This window comes from Canis lupus, chromosome 36 (genome assembly GCF_011100685.1).
Source record: "Canis lupus familiaris isolate Mischka breed German Shepherd chromosome 36, alternate assembly UU_Cfam_GSD_1.0, whole genome shotgun sequence".
NCBI classification, from domain to species: domain Eukaryota; kingdom Metazoa; phylum Chordata; class Mammalia; order Carnivora; family Canidae; genus Canis; species Canis lupus.
In genome coordinates this window covers 19,706,192-19,727,447 of record NC_049257.1, presented here as the reverse complement: position 1 = coordinate 19,727,447, position 21,256 = coordinate 19,706,192, and the positions used below count along the sequence as shown (strand labels likewise).

The 21,256-nt window shown below is 41.8% G+C and overlaps 1 long non-coding RNA gene across 3 annotated transcripts; it reads right to left on the bottom strand.

Moving 5' to 3' along the window:
- Positions 1 to 5,400: 5,400 nt before the first annotated feature.
- LOC111094224 lies at positions 5,401 to 20,846 on the bottom strand. 3 transcript variants are annotated; one of them, XR_005384763.1, is made up of 6 exons: positions 20,787 to 20,833; positions 19,663 to 19,778; positions 15,350 to 17,081; positions 12,457 to 12,554; positions 7,942 to 8,222; positions 5,401 to 6,524 (listed from the first exon to the last, which is right to left on the bottom strand). It is a non-coding gene; the product is annotated as an uncharacterized LOC111094224 (long non-coding RNA). The 3 variants fall into 3 exon arrangements; XR_005384764.1 differs by lacking the exon at positions 19,663 to 19,778 and having other exon boundaries at positions 20,787 to 20,846; XR_005384765.1 differs by lacking the exons at positions 19,663 to 19,778; positions 20,787 to 20,833 and adding an exon at positions 20,221 to 20,544.
- Between the last annotated feature and the right edge of the window lie 410 nt (positions 20,847 to 21,256).

Here is a 21,256-nt window from a genome sequence, read left to right as displayed (position 1 = left end):
CATTGAAAGCTGCTCTTTTTGAAAAGGTCCACGTCAGTAAATCAGAAAACCAGAATGGAGAGAGCACTTGGGAAGGCTCACTGGTGAGTTTTATCTCGTTTGTCATCTTTCAGGCTCTGTTTCTGGCTTCCTTTCATGGGAAGCAAAGAGGAGCACAGGGGCGCTGGTTTGGGCTCAACTCTGCATCACTTGGGCCCAACGCCAACCTTTAAATGGGTTTTGTGGGACCAAAGGCACTATATCCAGGCTTTGCCATGCCCACAAAGAAAGTCAGCCAGCTGCAAAAAAGCCAGTGTGCCCATGCCACATTTTGTGCCAAATTGGAAAGCCCTAGATCGGCCTTCTACACCACCACCTGTACCACCTTTGCTTGGTTTCCTTGGGTATGGGCCATGAGAAATCTTCAGAAAGGTGCTGTGTTCTCTCAGCCTAAGAATGTGGAGAACAGGTGGAGTACTGGGTCTCGTTGAGGGGTGAGGGAAGACAATTGGAGAATCATGCTCTAAACCTACATCATGCCAGCATGTGATTTTCAGAAACTTAAAAAAAAAAAAAAACAAGATAATAAAAGGAGACACATGGGATAGGGAGATTTTTGAGAAAAAGGCTCATTTTAATAATGTCTGCAAAATACGAACCACTGAAAATCAGCAAGTAAACCTCACTTTATAAGATGTTATGTTTATGTTTCCATGCCACTTAAGGACCAAGATTTCAATAGCATTGAATGTGATAGAATGCTGCATCTCCTTCCCTCCCTAGCCCCTTCTAATTTTTATTATCTTAACTCTGCTTATGCCAATCTCACTGTTTGCAGAGTTTTGTCCTCTCTTTCCTACTGGTTGTGACTGAAAGTAAGGACGGCAACCTCTCATTATTGCTCTGGTGGTAATATCAAATGCTCCAAACATGGATAATCTCACATTGCCTACGATACCCAGATATAATGTGTAAAAACCTCATACTGAGCTGGGGAAGAATAGAGAGTAAGACTGTTAAGACAACAAACCGTAGTCTTCTGAGAATCACAGACACTTGCTTTTTTGGATTCGTATTGTATTATTTTTTCCCCTACCCATTTAAATGTAAACAGGCAAGCTCCATGTCTCCAGAAAGCTCTTTCCTTTTAAAGCACTCTTTACTATTTAAACAGATACAGGATAGATATTTCGACGCAGAGCCCACATAAAATCCCATATTAGGAATGATACCAAACTTAAAGAATGTTGTAAAATGAAAATGGAAAAAAAATGTACAAAATGAATTCCTGCCCATTTACATGCTTTCCGTCAGGCTACTAGATACCAAGCCTCTGTCTTTGTGTTAACACTGCAGATTAGGTCAAGTTTTTACCCCTCTGAGCTCTTTTCCTGTAAATGACGGGTTTTGATGTGAAACAAGCAACATGTCAAAGCGAGTTGAAAGATGTAGGCATTTTATGCCATGTCACAATGACAGGCCGGTGAATATTTGGGCCATTAGGGGCTTATTAGTGAATAAATGACCAGATGGTTCAGTGATGCACGGAGATGGACAGAGCTGGATGCTCCTAATCAGCACTGTCTGTACTTGATGTCAAATCACATGACACAGTAACCCATGGATACCAAGGAAGAGTTACCATTAGCAAGTCAATTTGATATCTGGGTGGTGTAAACAGACTTATAACCACACTTCAGGGCTGCCTCTGTTTTGAGGAAGAAAAATACAGTACAGCCTTGAAAGGCACCCACACACACACAAAACTCTAATTGTTATTTGATAATCATACAAAAAAATTCTGAGTCTTCCTCTTTATTCCTGGGAAAGGAGTGGTAGCCAGATGCACAGGGAAAAGGGATCGTCAAAACTAAAGAGGTTGAAATGAGGATACATTTAAAATCTAAGTAAAGGACATAGGAAATAATAACATCACAGAGAGTGGGCTATTAGTGGGAAAATGAAGGGCCATCTTACTGTGCTTTGCATCGTGGGTGAATGACAAAGTATAGGTACAAAACACATATGATAAACACATGCTATTTGCCTTTGCATACCGCACATTTATATCTTTCCTCCATGTCTCTGAATAATGCAGATCGCCTTAACAGCCACCTTAGGTTTTTCCCGTAGGAATGTAGAAAAGTGTTTTTGAAGAAGAGTGCATGTTTCTTCTTTCCTCATCATTTTCAGTATTTTCAGGCTGACAAGAATTCCTTGCATCACGAACACCCCCAACCACTACCAAAGGAAACATTTGCTCTACTCTTAAAACCTAAGAAATAGGTTGGAAATAAACTTACTTTGGTGTTCCATCAGAAACTAGCGGGTTGGAGGGCTCCGATTCAATGCATTATGCATCCACAGTGGAAGTGTTGACAGGCATTTCCTCACAAGATCATTAATTAAAGCAATATAGTCTTGGAGGAGTGAGAACTAAATGGTATTATCGTTCAGTTTTCTCTTTTAATCATACCTATTGTTTGTATGGCATTTTTCATTTGCAAAGCACTTCATGAATATTGTACCTTTTTAATATAATAGCCAAGTAGTATCAATTTAAGTGATAAATCCTTCCTGGGCATTTACTGTGTGTTTCTACTTCTGGACAAAATGCTGAGGACAGGGGGAGCAGTGGGTAGAGGTCTTCCAAAGACCTAGAGTTGCACCATCTAGGGCTTTTTAATGGGCACTATGTAGCATTTGATGTTCACAGAAAGATCATGTGTGATATATATGTTATGAAAAATAATTTTTAGTAATTGACATCTGTGACCCCACCATCTGATAGAGGAACCAGAACATCATTAATAACGTTAAAGCTATGAATCTGCTCATCTCAGAGCAATGCCCCCACACTCAGCTACACCCTGTTTCCTACAAGTGTAACTACAATCTGAATTGAGTTTATCATCCCCTTATTATTTGAAAATAATTTGACCTCACATGGCTCTATTTCTAAACAAGATGGTTTTTAATTTGCTTGTTTTATTCCTTTACAAAAATAGTGTCACTCTGTATGTAGTCTTCTGAGAGTTGCTTTCTTTCCCCCTCAACAGTGGATCTAAATTTAACCATGGTTTTGGTTATGGCTGAAGTTCATTCACTTTCACTATTTTCTTATGTTCCATAGTGTGAATATTCCACAACTGATATATCTATTCTCCTGTCGGTAGACATTTGGCTTATTTCCAGGTTGTGGCTATTACAAATAATGATGCAAAAAGCATTCTTATACATATACGCTGGTGTGCACATGCACAAGTTTCTCTACATGTGGATTTTCTGCCTCGTGGAGAGGGTGATATTCAGCTTAACAAGAAAATACCATTTTCCATAGTTTTGCCCATTTACACTCCTACTGATAGTGTGTGAAGAGCATTCCCATCATTCTGCATCCTTATCAACACTGTTTTCAGATGTTGAATTGTGATAGTCTAGTAGGTATGCATTTAGCCTTCACAGGCATCCTGAGAAGCAGTAATTATTCATCTATATTTTACAGGTAAGACTGAAATCACAGAACTAGTTAGTAGTAAAATCAGAACTTGAACCCAGTTTCCAGCCTACAAACCCAGTGTTCTTTCACTGTCCCACATTGTCCCCACCACCTTAGTTCCATTGACTCATAGCCCACATTTCTAAGTATACTGAGCAGCCAGGGGCAGATTTGTGTTCAATTTAGGCCTCGGCCACTTGTTACTTATGTGACTTGGGCAAATTACATGACCTCTCTGAGCTTTGGGTGTCACATTTATAACCTATTTTATGGGACTGATATGTATATATTGCGTTAGGTTGCAAATATTATACAAGTTACATACACACATATTAACTTGACATTGAAATAAGTACTCCAAATTCCAGCCATGTATATTTGCTCTCTTTCTTTTGAGCAAGTGGCAAGTGGCATTTATTTCACTACCTTGCACTTCTATGTTGTGCGCTGACACACACATCCTTGTTTCATATGCATCTACTTTGAAGCATTGAAGTGCTGCATCTACATTGAAGCATTTACATTTTAGCTCTAGCACCATGGAAACTTGATGCCAGCACAATCACCTTAAACGTTATTTAAACAGGTATTTGGGGGCAGCCCCGGTGGCCCAGCAGTTTAGTGCTGCCTTCGGCCCAGGGTATGATCCTAGAGACCCAGGATCGAGTCCCACGTCAGGCTCCCTGCATGGAGCCTGCTTCTCCCTCTGCCTGTGTATCTGCCTCTTTCTCTCTCTGTGTCTCTCATGAGTAAATAAATAAAATCTAAAAACAAACAAACAAACAAAAAAAACAGGTATTTTGTAGGCTGGGTGATATTAAAAGTCCTTTAGAGTCTTTAAGTGAGTTTATGTGTCTATATTCCTATGTGTGACAATGAAATATTTTGTCTTCTTCATTAGGTTGTTTCTAGTTTTAATCATGGTTATATTCTCAGCCTTGAAATTCAATAAATACTTGTTAATTAAATCAATGAATGAATTTTATTCTTATTTATTTATTTTTAGACAGGGAGAGGGCAGGGAGGAGGTGCAGAGGGATATATAGAGAATCTTAAGTGGGCACCACACTCAAAGTGAAGCATGAGGCAGGGCTCATAGTGGAACTTGATCTCACAACCCTGAAATCATGACCTGAGCCGAAATTAAGAGTGATGCACCTAACCAACTGAGCCACCCAATGATGAATGAATTTTGAAAAGCGGATTAAGTGATGTGTTTTGCTGAATTTATGTCAGTCAAATGCTTCTTTTTTAAAAAAAGTCTATAATCTTTTATCTAAAGTCCTTAGAGCCTGAGGCTTTTCAAAATTTAGCATTTTTCCGCTAAAAAATTAATACTGTATATATAGTGTCTGTTTTATGATATCTATAGCAGGACCTGGGCACCACTCAATCATCAAACACATTAAAGTTTCAGGGACCACAAACAGCATTGCATTGGTTGGGGTCAAGCCTGCCACCAACAGAGTTATAGAGATGCCTGCTGTCTTCACAGATTGTTGCACTAGAGAACTGTGGGTTAAAATTGTGGAAATTTAAATCCATAACTCCTTGGTCCCTAATACATTTTATTCACACTGTGGTGCATCTTACTCATACTTCATCCTTGCCCTCCAAGAAAAACTATACTAGTTTATGGTGCATTGACACTTATTTTAATGGACCAGTGATTATCCTATTGCCCTGAGGCCAGGGAAATGTACAACTTATTCCTAGGAGAGGCATAGCTGAATCTTAACAAATAATAAAAGCTGTTCCAAAAATTAAGAAATGGGATTCTTTATTCAAGGGACTTATAAAGTATTTATTCACAATTTGTTCTGGGTAAAATTACTAATACTTCCAGAATATAATTTTCAACTTTTAGAGGTTTGATAATCTTTTCTAAAAAAGAGTTTTCTCTAAGGGGAAAGCAAATTTGAAAACTGACATTGAAAAGTCATAAAAGGCAAAGCTCACTGTATTTTATGGAGACCTAAATAGACAAAATCCATTGTTTTTAAGACCACAAGAAGGTCTAGACTCTAGGGACTTCCTTGTTATGGCCCTCAGGCATGAGCAAGAATAGTATTGTGGAAATCAGACAATCAAGGCATCGAAAGTCCAATCCTTAAGTCCAATCCTCCGATGTTAAATTTAAACATGCCAAATATGCAACTGTGCACTTCCAAATGCACACCCACACTCACTCACAAGATTCTTCTTCCTCTGATAGTGTTGTCACAGGGAACTGCCCAAGCCAAGGCAGTGTTTGGCCTTTTTTTTTTTTTTTCCTTTTCTTATTCTTTAGGTATAACATTATGACCCAGATGACCTCCTTTATCTGACTCTTGTGACCCGCACATGGTGAAGTGTGCTCAGTGGTCACATTGCCTAATAAAAATCATAGCTTAGACGTTCATGAGCCCTATGCTATAAGAAAGCTATTTCACTCCTCTGTGTCTCAGTTTACCCATCTATAAAACGTAGGTAATAATATAGCCTAATCTATGGAGTTGTGAAATTAAATTATGTTTAATATGTGTTCGACTCCGAGGACTTCTGAGGACCAGGCACCTCCTCAGGTCTTGGCAGTTACCTCAATAGCAAGCTGAAGCTTATGCTAGAACACAATAATACCACGCATTATGCTCCCAATTGACCTTCTGAAACTTTCCAACACCTTGGTTTTATTGCTAGTATTATTTATCGCTTAAGGCTGAAACAATGGGTTAATTCATATTATGGGTTCTTTCCTTTTGAATAAAATTTACTGCATTATAAGTATCAGCTGTCTCCAACCTACAAACAGGTTGAATTCCAAAACGTTTATTTGCATGTGAGTTGTTTACGATTTGAAACACATTTTTTCCATAGAGGCGATGTTTTAAAGGAGGTTAGTGCCCAGGCTGACACAGTAAAGGCAATACAGTGGGTATCTGTCCTGTAGGCTGGAGGGTCTCAGACAAGCAAAACAGCTCACTTAGGACCAGGATCTATCTGTTCATCTGCTTGGATGCTGCAGCAGTCGGTGAGGGGCTATGGATTATGTTGCAATGTTCTTCATCTGAGAGGAAAAGAAATTGAAAGTCAGGGGAGAGGTTTAGTAAGACCCCAGCTTCCAGTCACCATCTCAGAGGGGAAGGGCATGAGCTACAGAAGAAACTGCCATTCTTCAGATGGTTAGAAATTCTGGAACCTTGGTAACTTCCCTATGTTTCATTGCTCTATATCAGTTGCCTCATAGTCATTAGTATGACTCTCCTTAAAAACCAAATGCACAGAGGGATAAATGGGGGATTATATATCATTCTAAAGCTAGGAAATGGCTAGGGATAAGGGGGAGGGGGTGGGATGGACGATGGAGAAGCATAAAATGAGAAGCATCCGTTATAAAGAGGGAAAGAAAGCAAGACTGTGGGATCTCTACCACCAACCTGCCAAACATTGGTGTTCATTAGAAACAGTGACTTTCTTAAGTTACCAACAAACATCTTTGTTGGTGACTTAAGAAAACAGACGGATGAAGTCACTTGAGACTCATCATCAGTAACATTAAGTATCCATATCTGCAGAAGAGAAGAGTCTTATAGTTTGGTTGGTAACTTGGCTGCATATTAGAATCATCTGGGAAAATTTTAAAACCCCAGTGCCCAAGCGGTACCTCAAACTAATTATGTTAGAATCCCAGGACCAAGGCATCAGAAGTGTTAAGGCTCCCCAGATAATTCCAATGAGCAGCCATGTTTGAAAACCACTTTAAATATCAATCATTCCCAGATCTCCTAAATTTAAAAATAAGGTGGTGTGGCCTCCACAGAGCTCTGGAACACTCCAAACCTGAGCCCCTTACCCGAATTCCCATTTATAATTAAGTACTTCCCCCTCCAAAAAATCTGGGACAGGATTTGAGAATTGATTCAGTGCAGCTGATTATTCACATTATGATTTTATTTGCTAAGAAAGTAAAATAATTTCAACCACAGTATTCATTAAATATGATGGCAAACAACTCCAAACATTTTATGTGCGAACTCGAGTATGGTAGAGATTAATTTGTCCCACCATGTGCCAGGCACTGTGCTGGATGCTGAGGATAAAACGATTACAAATGTAGATATGCCCATTGCCAAAATGGTAGTTTAGGGTCAGGCTGGGCACCTGACCAGCCAAGGCCCACCAAGAAGTAAGGAATTACACCTGTGGAGACTGAGTCACCTGTTTTAAATCATTAGGTTTTTTTGGTCATTAATAGTGATCCCATGAGTACAATATTGTGTGTTTGTGGCAGTGTCCCGACAGCTGAATTTTATTTACTAATGAATGTACCTCCCTTTGCAGTGATTTCATCAGCTGTCCCTCTGACACATATACCTTTTCTACATAGGAGGGCCAGACGAGAGAGGCGACTGTCTCTGTGCCCGACTGTGCCCAGGGCTACTTACCGCCCCCCACCCCAGCCCCTAGGAAATGGCCACTATTACCTGTTGCCTCATTACATGACTCAGAATGAGTCCTCTGTTCATCTGCACTTTTAGGAGAGATGATTGATGGCTGCTGCCTTTGGAGAAGTCCTACCATGGGGTAAGTGTGTTGACATCAAATCTCTTGCTTCCCAGTTGCTTCAGGAGCTTAGGAACTGAGTGGCTCTCCGTACCATAAGTATGTCGTCTCTTTCTGCTTTGACAAGGTTAGTGTCTGTGTCCACTGGCACAATCCCCAAGCTTCCTCCAACTTGTGTCATTAACCATGCAGTGGGGTCTGACTACAGAAAACACAGAATACATTAAGCAGGGAAAACAGCCCGGGTCTTGAAAAAGTCTCTGCGTAGAAAACAAGAGGCTCTAAATGATTCTGTTAACAGGTCTGACTTCCCATGCCTCTCTCCTGTTCACCGCTGCAGGAGATGCTAGCCACGTGAAACGTGTAGTCCCCCTTCCTCCGGTCACCTCCCCATCAAGGGCTCCACTGGATGTTATGATCAATCCTAATGCTGCTGGGAGCCACAGATTTCTGCAAAGATCTCTTAAGGAAGTGCAGTTGAAAAGAAAAGCTATGCAAGAGACAGCACGTGAACCAAGCAATTGTCAGGAAGTCACCTTTTTACAGTGTCAAAGCTCTTTGTGAGTGTTTGCTCATTTAGAGAACAATCTCATGGGTAAAATCCATCCCAGATGAAACTAGGAAGATGGGATCTCTGGGTGGCCCAGCGGTTTGGCGCCTGCCTTTGGCCCAGGGCACGATCCTGGAGACCCGGGATTGAATCCCACATCAGGCTCCCGGTGTATGGAGCCTGCTTCTCCCTCTGCCTATGTCTCTGCCTCTCTCTCTTTCTCTCTCTGTGACTATCATAAATAAATAAAAATTTTAAAAAATTAAAAAAAAAAAGAAAGAAACTAGGAAGGCAACAGTCCATCAGCGCAAAGCAGGATCTCTCCAAGCAAACGCCAGCATCGTGGTCTTAGACCGGCTCTGAGCAATGCAGGTACTGCTGCTTCACAGTTGTTCGAGAAATTTAACTGGTGACAGGAGAAGGCCCACAAAACCACGAGCCGAGAAATATCATGTCCAACCTGTGAAGTAAACTCTACAGAGTTGTGTTGGTGCTTGGCTGTTTGCTCCCAAAGAGGCTCCTTGCCCCTCCCTGCACTGCTCTATACAGTGGGCAGTGGCTTACTAATGCTAGTAAAAGGACACAATTGCTTAGCTCTGAAATTTGGGGTGAACTAGTTAACTCTAAGCCCCAGTGTCTTCGTCAGTATAAGGAGGATAATTATACCCAGTTATTATGAATATTAGCTGAGACAAGCTTAATATAGCATCCGCTGGCAGTGCTCAATAAATGTTGGGTATCCCTGGGAATATTCCCTTACAAGGGAACTAAAATGTGTTAACTCTGGAGCCCGCCTCCCTGGGGTTAGGGAGGTCTTTCACTTGGGCTTTGTCACTTCTTGGTTTGGGCTGCTATGCTAATTAAGGGCTCTTCCGCAGCATCATCAAAGTTGCATTCTTCAAGCATGCACACTACAGATTCAGTAGCTGTGTTTGCTCTGGCTACTGCCATTTCCATTCCTGTCCTCTGGCGCTTCTGCAGAAATCCATTCAAGGAGGGAATGGCAGGGTAACTTTTCCGGATTGCCTGTGACTACCCGCTGGGTCTGTTTCCGGTCAGCTAGGAGAGCTTTCCCACCGCTTGCTGTCTAGATCCTCTATGCCGGTTGCCTACAAATATTCACACCATAGAGATAAAAGGAACCACCTGCCTGGAATCACCTGCAGCTGAGCACAGCCAGATCCCTGGGTGGCAGCTTATCTATGTTGGCAGGTGCAGCCTCCCTATTCGGCTGCTTTTTAGCTCAGATGTTTCTCCTTTGGCAATGATGTGCCTAATAATTTGGGGCACTCAATTTCCTTTTCTACATTAGATCCATGAGTCCCTGTATAGTGAAAAAAACAAAAAAAACAAAAAACAAAACTAATTGCTACCCCTCTCATGGGGAGATTTATGTTGTAGCAAGCCATTTAGCCTTTAGCTAAAGGAATAAAATTCTAACAGTATAATTGGGGCACTAAGAGAGAGGGAGGATATTTGGGGCACCTAGAAGTGGAAATAGTAATTTTTAATAAAATAATGAAGAAAATACTAGTTAAAAAATTTAAAGAGAATGCTTGGTTTTTCTTAGCTATAATTTCAGGAGAATGAGAAAAAAAATGAGTGATCCCTTATCTCTAAAGAAGTGTTAAAACTGAATTTCAGTGAAGGCCTTCCCCTTCCACTAGGAAACCTAAGCTTGTGTCTTACATATACACGTAATATTTATCAACGCCAGTTTATTATTAAGTGTCTTCTAGGTGTTTGATATTATGTGGTGAACTTCTCAGGGAAAGAAGAGAAAAAAGGAAGGTGGACTAATATAAAAACAAAGAGAAGCCCAAAGCATTTTAATCCACTTTTATTTTAAAAGCAAAAATTTATCATCTTGTGATTTTTTTTTTTAACCTCCCAATGGTTGGTTGCCATATGGTACCAATTCTGCTCATGGAATGTGAAAAATAAAATAAATGTCAAATCTTGACTCACAATCGCTAACCTTATAACTGTGCAGAATATAATGGTTTTCTCTGTGCATCAGTCTCTGCTTTAAGGGCCAGGTGGTTTCTGCTAAATCTCTAGACCTCTATTAAATAATTTGCCTATTACTGGGAATGAAAGATCCCAGAGTTTTGTGTCCATGTTGTTTTCTCCACCTCCCCCCTGGCCCTGGATAGAAGTTATTCTCCTCCTTCTATCTTGGTAGGACTTCAGAGTTGCCTATGGTGAGAGGTCCCTTATACAAATTCCTAGCTGGTAAGAATATTTTGCCATTGGAGTCCAGACTGTATCCCCTAGCCAGACTATTTTTTAAAAGATTTTATTTATTTTTTTATTTATTTATGAAACAATGCATGTGAGAGAGCACGCAAGTGGGGGGGAGGGGTGGTGGGAGAAGGACAAGCAGACTCAGTGCTGAGCAAGAGACGGAGGATGTAGAGTTCGATCTCAGGACCCTGAGACCATGACCTGAGCTGAAACCGAGATGTGGATCCTCCACCAACTGAGCCACCCAGGTGCCCCATAGCCAGATTATTTTTTTTAAGTGATATCAAGAATAATAGGGTTGAAACTGAATGGTTTTACTAGGCAAATTTACTTGGTAAAATAATGAAGAAAAAATACAGATCTACTTGTACAGCTCTGGGGAAAGCCACACTCCCAAAGATGATTTCTTTTAAAATGTACATTTGAAGCATGCATATTGCTAATACAGTTTCAACTGTTAACAGGTTAGTGTTTTGTGTCACTGTTTAGTTTTGATTGGCATAAGGTTTTCCTTAGTCTAAAGGGAAGTTTTTTCCCACACTGAATAAACCAAGACAAAGTATCATTCTTCAGTTGTGGTTGCCCAGCCGCCACTGCCTCTGCTGGCTCTCGTCCCCTCTCTCCCCCTCTTCCTCTCTTTCCCTTTCCTTCCCTTTCTCTCCATTCTACCATTGATATGGTTTATAGGTTAGCAAAAATTGAGCAACCTTAAAAACACAATCTATGAACTCTAAAGAAAATATTAAATATGAAAAAGTATCACATCTGCATAGTTAAGAGGACAAAAGACTAAGGAAAATCATCCAATGCTGTTGCTTCCAACAGTCACAAAACTGATATGGCTCACAGTTTAAATAACTTGTATAAGCACATTGATTGCCCTTTCGCTGGTAGGCACGGTCATTCAATGAATAGTTATATGGGCCTTGCTATAGTTAAAGCATTCAGTGATTCAATATCAATTCACTTATTCAGATGCCAATACAGCACAACAGCACAGACTTATGAGGGGTCACGATGTGTTACTGGGCTCCTAATAGATGCGAGACGCTGATCTAACTTCTCTTTTTTTTTTTTCTCTAATATTCCATTTAAATCTCCTAGCAATCCTTGAGATCTGTGCTATTGTCCTCATTTCAAAGTTGAGAAATTGAAGCTCAGAAAATCAAAATAAATCAATGCCTGAGGCTGGCCTCCTTGCCTCCAGTCTGGTGGACCACTTCCAATCTGTTCCTGGCTTAAAAGCTTTTAGGGGATTCTCCTGACCTTTAGAACAAAGTCTAAACTTATTACCAAGTTTTTCAAGGTCCTTCATGATCTGGCCCCAGTTATCTTCTCAAACAGCAAAGCTTAACACTCCTCACCTCCAGTCACACTGGCAGTATACTGCTTTCCTTTCAGTCCCCGAGTAGGCCCTGCTTACTTTTGTCCCTGGGGAGCTCATGGAGTTTTGTACTGACAGCACCTTCCAGCACACATTCCCTGACCTCCCCCGTGACCTGGCTAATCCTCACTGGTCCCTCAAATTTGTACATAGGTATCACTTCCCCAGGAAGCCTCTTCTGCCCCCCGCCCCCCCAAGCACCTCTTAGGTGAACCCCTTTGGGATCCTATGGCCCATCCCAGTGTCACACACTACCTTTTGATTGCCTGTTTACTTGTGTGAATCCCTCTCTTGACAGTAAATTCTGGGAAGGCAGGAACTGAGATCATCAGGCTCTCAAGGTATCCCAGGGCCTTGTATAGAGTAGTAAACAAATGTTTATCAAGGGTCTGGATGATTAAGAGAATGACATTTGTACTTGGAGAACTTTAAGGACAACATAGCAACAATTCTTTGGAACTGCTTCTGAAAACACATGGATGGTTTGGTGGCAGTGTGCAAGGGAATATTCTAAGTGATGGGTGCCATGTGGTTTCCTGAATCATCCAGTTTACCTGATGATTAGTAATTTAAAATATCAATTTTTAGTAACATCCAGATATGTTATGCATATTAATATAAAATGCATATGAAGTTTTTTTAAAATTTTTATTTATTTATGATAGTCACAGAGAGAGAGAGAGAGAGAGAGAGAAAGAGGCAGAGACACAGGCAGAGGGAGAAGCAGGCTCCATGCACCGGGAGCCCGACGTGGGATTCGATCCCAGGTCTCCAGGATCGCGCCCTGGGCCAAAGGCAGGTGCCAAACTGCTGCGCCACCCAGGGATCCCCATACGAAGCTTTATGATAAAATATGTGTCTCAAGGGTGCCTGGGTGGCTCAGCAGTTGAGCATCTGCCTTTGGCTCAGGTTGTGATCCCAGGGTCCTAGGATTGAGTCCTGCATCTGGCTCACCAAAGGGAGCTTATTTCTCCCTCTGCCTATGTCTCTGCCTCTCTCTCTGTGTCTCTCACAAATAAATAAAATCTTATAAAATATGTGTCTTATAAGAAATTTCCCATTTTGCATCAGATCCCCAAATATAGAGTGACAATCACTATTCTCTGTGATGGTAAAAATCTTATTGAGAGGGTTGCAGTCACTTGGGGGCAAGTTTTAAAATGCGTAATGTCAAAGTTCTGAGCCTGAGAAATACTTGAAGGTAACAGTTACTTAATCTAGTGACGACCAAGGAGAAATGTAAAGTCTGCCTTCACCTGGTTCAGAGGCTGTCACCAAGAATAGGGAACAGATGGATTCTTAGAAATGCATTTTAGAAAAAAGAACCATTAGGTAGATTCAGCTCAGTTTGAGAAAGAACCTCTGGATTGTGGGAATAGGAGGTATCTTTGCCCTTTAATCCTCTTCTGTTCGTCCTGAGCATTGTGCCACAAATTATACCAAGGAATCAGATGGAATTATTCCAAGTTAGTCCATATAACTATTCATCAGGAGCACTACAGAACTCTTAATTTGTGTAGGACACCAGAATCTATCTTTTCTTCTAGTGTAAAGATTGTATAAATCTCTAATTCAAAAACTAAATAAGCAGGATCTGTTTCTCTCTGGTCAGATTTACCATAGCGGCAACCCATGTGAAGCCCATTTCTTATTCTCAAAATAGAATTATAGTTGTTGTTTCAGATTTGCAGTAATTCACACTTGGTGCAAAAGAAATTAGTGCATTCCTGTGGAAAGTGAAATTTCCCCAGGCCCAACTCCATACAAAGATTTTCAAATGTTTTATACAAATATATTAACGGAATCACACTATTCTGTGAGGTTTTTTTTTTTTGCCTATGCATATACATACATACATACATACATACATGATATATATCTACATATGTGTATATGTATTTTACATGAAAATACAGTACGGGGATCCCTGGGTGGCGCAGCGGTTTAGCGCCTGCCTTTGGCCCAGGGCGCGATCCTGGAGACCCGGGATCAAATCCCACATCAGGCTTCCGGTGCATGGAGCCTGCTTCTCCCTCTGCCTGTGTCTCTGCCTCTCTCTCTCTCTCTCTCTGCGACTATCATAAATAAATAAATAAATAAATAAAATTAAAAAAAAAAAGAAAATACAGTACGTATATGCATTTTATATGAAAATACAATAGATGGTTTGTCCTTTTAAACTGTTTCATGGTACTCCATTGTCTGGATATTATGTAATGAATTTAATAGTTGTCTATTGACAGACACTTTATTTGAAGCATTGTTTGTCACTGCAAATATTTAATAATCAGTTTAACCCATTTTATCAAAAGATTTTCTGTGAAACAGACCAGGCTTCCATCCTGAAGTACTGGACCTGCTGAGCAATGTGTCAGGGAATGTTCAAAACCATAGGCACAGTGTGTCTGCCTGGACCATTCCTTCTACTCACTGATATCTAATTTAGAACATTAAGATTTGGGGGCTAAAAAAAGAAGTCAGATGTGCTATCCAGAGGAATACACATGTATTCAGGACTTTATTTCCAAAGAAATGCTTCAAAGACATTTCCCATTTTGAGGTAGGCCCCAAGCCCCCAAAGATGAATTGACTTTCTCTTGCCATTAGGGATGTTTCAGTGGAAAAATCTGAGAAGTACTCGTTTAAGATCTTTGAAATCTTTTGAATGCCTGAGAGGGATCCAGACAAACTGGGGACTAATTATACTGGCTGAACTAGGTTCTTAAAATAGAAACCAGCCAAGGATTCTCAAGATGGGTCCCTCAAAGTTAATGTAAGGACACAAAGGGAAAGAGGGGCAGGGGGGCAAAATGAGCCTTTCCCAGTGACACCAATAGCTGGATCAAGTCCAGGTACAAAAACTGGTTTTTGTGACAACTCAGAATAGACTCATTTGCTCTGCTCAAAATGGGAAACGTAAGGTCATCTTGACAGTGGGCTTGTGTGGCTCTTTTTTAAAGGAAGTCTTGTTTTTGGAGGCTAATGGACTTTTCAAATAGTGAATTCTTAACTGGAAAGTGGAAGTTCAATCATAGCCTATTCGTTTATCTTATTTTACTTGAATAGAAAACTCAAAAGCTCTAATGAAAGAACAATTGACAAGACAGGTAAACTCTTGTTAATAATTCTAGCGGGTGGGAGGATTTACCGGAGCCTTATTTCTCTTGCTGGATTTCACCTGGTGCTTTAGGACCAACAGTACAATGCAGGAGGGTTTCCCTTCTGCTTAAGCACCTTCCATTCTGCATATGCCAAAAATAGTTGTTTGTTGTTACGCATAGATGTTTTTGTTCCTCACAATAAGCCTGCAGAGCAGAGGTGAATTATATTTAAAAAGGAACCGTTTTGCCTGTCAGAACAGTTTACATAAAACAGCCTTTGAGTTCTGAAGGATTTTAAAGCTGAGCTCTAAAATCTACAATATGGATCTAAAATAATCTATCTAAAGGCAAAACAACTGGTCAGCTGCCCTTCAGCTCTTACTACTTGGAAATACTCCTTAGTGCTTAACAGTATTTAACTTATGTGCATTTATTTCCCACTGTGTTTATTTTAAAATCATCGCTGTAGGCCAGGTAAATGGATTCAGTAGAGATGAACACACCATCCATCATATTTTGAGTAGACCTACATAACTGAACGCAATAATATTCAGTATAATTATGCTGTCTAATATTCACTTGAAACATGTGTCCTACATTATCATATGCTAATTATGCATAATTAATGTTAACTATTTATGGACACATGATCAATTAATGGGTTGCAAAGTAAAACTTATGTGCAAAAGAAACTAAGAGCCTTCCCATACAAACATAAGAGGAGACTTTTTAATTCTCTAAGGCGTGTTTAAAAAGATTATAAATGAATTGACCATTTTGATATTAGAACGTATACAGTAAATAACATGTGTAAAAATGCAGTCGTTTTAGGTCTCCTGGGGAAAAACAGCAGTAATTCTTCCTCATGTGAGAAGCATGGAAAGAACGCCATCGAAAGCAGCTCAATCAATATATTATCCTCAGAACAACAAGGGAGCTATAGATGAGGGCTGTGGATGGGTATTATAGATGAGGGATTCTGTTGTCAGAACCACTTGGAAAACCCGGCAGGATGTGCATCCAATTCATAAAATAAATAGTCAACTTATTATTCAGGTTTAGCTTAAATTTTGGTGAGGTTGGCAAAATTTGTCACTGTGGAAATGTACTGTGAACTCAAAAAAATGTTCTTTTTGTTGAAGAGGCCGCTCTCCTCAAAACTGAATAGAAAACAGGGAGTTAAGTACCTCCTCCCCCAACTTTCATTAACCCTCAGACTAACAGGAAGGCTGTATACATTACCATCACTGTATCTCTTTTCCCCTTGGAGGTACTGATGCGAAGCCAGAATAAGTATCTCGCTTACTGTGAGTGCCCAGAAAACCCTAACCTTCCGGCTCTCTGATGGTCCAACGTGTCTCCCAGGTCCCTTTCCCCAGGCACCCAATTTTAGATCATCTATGCGCTCCTTCGCACTTGATATATTAGCTCAACCATGGATTGCTTGGTTTTGGTTTTGGTTTTAAGAATCTTGTATGACTCCCTGTTCTCCTCTCTGAAGTTGCCATTAGTACTCTTGACTTGGTAAGACTGGCTCTTGATCTTTCAGAATAGGGTTGTTTTTTCCCACCCTCTTTGAAACTAAGTATGGTCGTGTGAACCGCTTTGGTCTATCGACATGGGTGGAAGTGACAAAGGGCAGACTCTTTGAGAAGCAGCATGTGATTTGCCACTCTGCTCTGGTGATCATTAGGAACACACATCAAGATGAAGCCTCCATCAGCCAGGATGTCCGAGTGATTACAAGGAGCAGAGCCCTCCTGCCAACCTTCATTGAACCTGTGACATGAGCAGGAAATAAACTTGGTGTTAAATCGCTGAAACTTGGGAGTTGCTTGTTACTACAGTATAATCTAGCATATTCTGAATGAGACATGTGCAAATTAAAATCTAAGCTTCTTCTCCTCGACATTGAAGACACTCTACCATCTGGCCTCTCAACCTGTCTTTTACACATTCACTTAACTTGTGGAGAACTACGAGGTGCCAGCAACTCTGATAGTTCCTTGGAATATAGAGGGCTCATGCTCTCAATGGGGCATGCATACAAGCATTGGAATTGTCACAATACAGCATGATAATTGCTTTAGTTAACATTCATGTCTAATGAGGACAAGAGAGAGATCACTCTATTCTTCTCTAGGATGATGTTGGGAGCAGTGCCAAACATTTTTGTGTAGGAAGTGGTCCTCATATGAAAAGGCACAAAAGTGAAGAAAGGAAAGCACAGTCACAAAGCTGTGCATAGTTTGGCTGGCGCATCTTCCCCAAGAACATATCTACACTGGCACACATCCATGCACCTGTCCGTGCTATCTCCCTTGCCTGGATTCCTCCAAACCATCATAGGGTTAATAAGCTGAGGGGTAGAGGGAAGGCAAGTAACAGATGCCAAGGGCTCAGAAGTTATTTCATACTGATCTCACTTTTATTTTAAGATTTTATTTTTATTTACTCACAGAGAGGCAGAGACACAGGCAGAGGGAGAAGCAGGCTCCCTGTGGGGAGCCCAACATGGGACTCGCTCCCAGGACCCTGGGATCATGACCTGAGTCAAAGGCAGATGCTCAACCACTAAGCCACCCAGGTGCCCCTGATCTCACTTTTATACAAGCTCTTATGCTTAGACATTTATCTCATCACCAAATAAGTCAACACATTGTCACAGGGATAACTGATGGGATTCAAGATGGTGTTCATTATATCTTGCTAAACCAGACCACGCCTATAGAAGACTAGACATAAACATTGTTTTGCAATCTAACACAGTTATCCCATGACTACAAATTTATTGCATGGCATTTTCTTTGCAGAAAGGCATTCAAAGTAAACTTATTCCTCAATCTTTGTAACCCTGCTTTGAATTTTCTTTTCTTCCATTATATACTAGCATTTAAAAAAAAAAAAAAAGAGTAAAGATCAGGGCTTTTCGGACCAGTGAAAATCTTGGGAATAGCATCTCTCCCTTCTTCGCATGTGAAAATGTTCACATCCTAGAAAAGGCCCAAGTGCATAAGCTCAAATGTCACCTCCTCTGTGAAGCCTCCCTTGACCTATACTACTCTTCCTCTTTGGTCCCTTAGCATTTTGTTTTTAATTCTGCTGTTTATGACATTCAACTTGTCATTACAGATGAATAGTATTTACATGTCTAAACCCCCCAACCAGATTGCTGTAAGTGGCTGTCAGTAGTTTACTCACATCTGCATCCCTGATGGCGCCAGCACAGTGCCTGGACAGAATGGGCAAGCAATGCCTGCTTAGCTGAATAAGGATGTGGGTTAGACACCCAACAGTTACAAAGATGGGGGGGAAGCTGGCAAGAAAATCCTTTCCCCAGGGAATAGACTCCATTATCTTAGGCAGCCAGGTGCAAATTTTATATAAAAATTTTGTATGAATAGTTGGGATCTTACAATAACAACAAATGATGAGATCAAATACCCCAAAAAATATAATGGCATCCACTACAGTATGATTTTACAGGCTCCAAAGTCCCTTATCTAAAACCTTTGGAAGAAATATGTTTCAAAATTTCAAATTACAAAGGTAATGTGGTACATAACATCCCCAACAGGATATGGGGCGCAGCCCTCCATAATCAGCACATTAATATTTCTGCAGGGAAACATACAAATCTTCACAAAAAGTAGAAGAAATAAAGATATTGGTAGCCTGTGGTGTCGGCTTGGGTCAGGTTTTGCTGCCAGGGAAGTCCCCAAAACTTTAAGGTTTTGGAGTTTCAGAGCTGTAGATGACAAATTGCTCTACCATATTACTAATAGCTATTTATCTATTACACAGGAACTCCTCCTGCTTATTCGTGGGAGAGAATCTTTACCAATCCATTTTATCAGATTTGAATTTCAAATATTTATTGCCAAAATCGTTCACAGTTTTTTAACAAGGGATGAGATTTAAGATGAGCTGTTGTTTGTCAGATACAGATAAAGACTTTTTTTAAATTAGAAATTTAAATGCTCCTTTTAAAAAAAAATGTCTCATTAACAAAATACTGATAGAGTAGAGCTGAATAAGGACGTCTTTTGCGGAACTCATTTTCAGGCAAGAATGAATTTTTTTTTTTTTTTTTGCAAGTATGAATTTCAAGCACTGAAAAAGATACTGGTTTAAAGGTTTAGGTCCTATAAAAGCAAATCCTTGGAGTAATATAAAATGTGCTAGGCATATTCTCACGAAGATGGTAAAGGGCATCCCTGGGTCACTGGAGGAGTGCTGTGTGACAATGCATCTGGCTGCGATGTCTCTCTCTCTCTCTCTCACACACACACACACACACACAAAGTTGCCAAGTGCTTTGCCAAAAACATAAATTCTGCAAAAAATATCTAAGTGCTACCCCTGAAGCTCTCTCTTCAAACTTATTTCAAAGCCACACCATCCCAGCTCTGTTCTCTTCGGTTTATCTCAACCATGGCAACCGGGGTTGGTTGCACGGTGTCTCTGCAGAAGAGCCTGCAGAGAGACAAGAAGAATGCCTAGGAAACTGCGAAAATGTAAAAAAAAAAAAAAAAAAAAAAAAGAAAGAAAAAAAAAATTCATGTCCTCTTTACGTTCCTCTTAAACCAGATTCTTTTACATCCGAGGCTTGGGGAGCCAGGCTAATTAGTTGTATTTCTTTTATAAAAGTCCTAATCTGCGAAATGTGGCTTTTCAAGAGTTCTCAAGGGAATGAATACGGGTGGCCGGGGTTTTAGGCGAACAGGGCAATAAGAAGCTGTTCTCTTGAGGAACGTCTGCAAATGGCCCAATCCCCCCCCCCTCCCCGGAGGAGGTGGGGGGGTGGAAAGCCTCTGGAATGCAACACTCCCCAATGGGTAATTTCTCACAGAGGTACATGCACCTGTACTTTACAGCAGTGACCAAAAGGTACGGGAATGGATCCTCCATGTTCTACCTGCGAGTTCTGAGCACCGTGAAGACGAAGCATCCAGATCCCCGCAGGAGCTCAGAAAGTATCTGCTAACTGGCCTCTCCACTAGGAAACCCGGGGCAGTGTTCCTGGGACGAGGGTCAGTCTGATCTCAGCGCTAGAAGCCAAGCCCCTGGGGTGCAGCTGGGGGGGAGGGGCGGGCAGATTCCAGGGAGCAAGGCCGGGGCGTGGCAGCGAGCCCTTCCAGCGGCTGGACGTGGGGCCCGTCAGGAGCGCTCGGCCTGGCTGGTGATGACCCAGCAGGCCTGGACACAGGGGGACACTCTGCGCCACCGCGGTTGCATATGGTCACCCCCCTCTCCCAGGGCCCACTGCGCCGCAGGGAGCATGCGCGGCCTCCCACCGCGGATCCCAGCCTGGGGCTGGGGGGGGGGCACCCCGCTGGCTGCCCCTGCTGGGGGGCGACAGCAGCTCTTGCTTGCAAAGGGCGGGAGCGGCTGGATTGGGGGGGGGGGGGTGGCGGTTCTCTGGAGAGCTAGCGGGGGGGGGGGGGGGGGGGGGTGAGTAGGCCGCATCTTTGCGTTTCCTACCTTCCGAGGCCAGGCAGCCTTCCAGACCCCGGCAGCCGGAAGTGGGCAGCCGGAAGTGGGCAGCCGGAAGTGGCCGCTGAGACGGAGCCGCCAGAGCCCCGGCCTGACTCTTCACACAGGCTCCAGCCCCGTGTCTCAGGTTTGTTTTTTGTTTTAATATTTTATTTATTCATGAGAGACGCACACAGAGAGAGAGGCAGAGACACAGGCAGAGGGAGAAGCAGGCTCCATGCAGGGAGCCCGACTCGGGACTCGATCCCGGGACCCCAGGATCACACCCTGGTCCGAAGGCAGGCGGCGCCAAACCGCTGAGCCACCCACGGATCCCGCCCCCGCGTCTCAGGTTTGCTGGGGACCCGAGTTGACCCTTCAGGTTCGGAGGCGGGTTCGGCCAGGTAAGGAGACCAGAAGGCCCTCCCCGCCCAGGCCTCCTTCCTCCAGGTGGCTTGCTGCATCCCCAGAACTCCCCG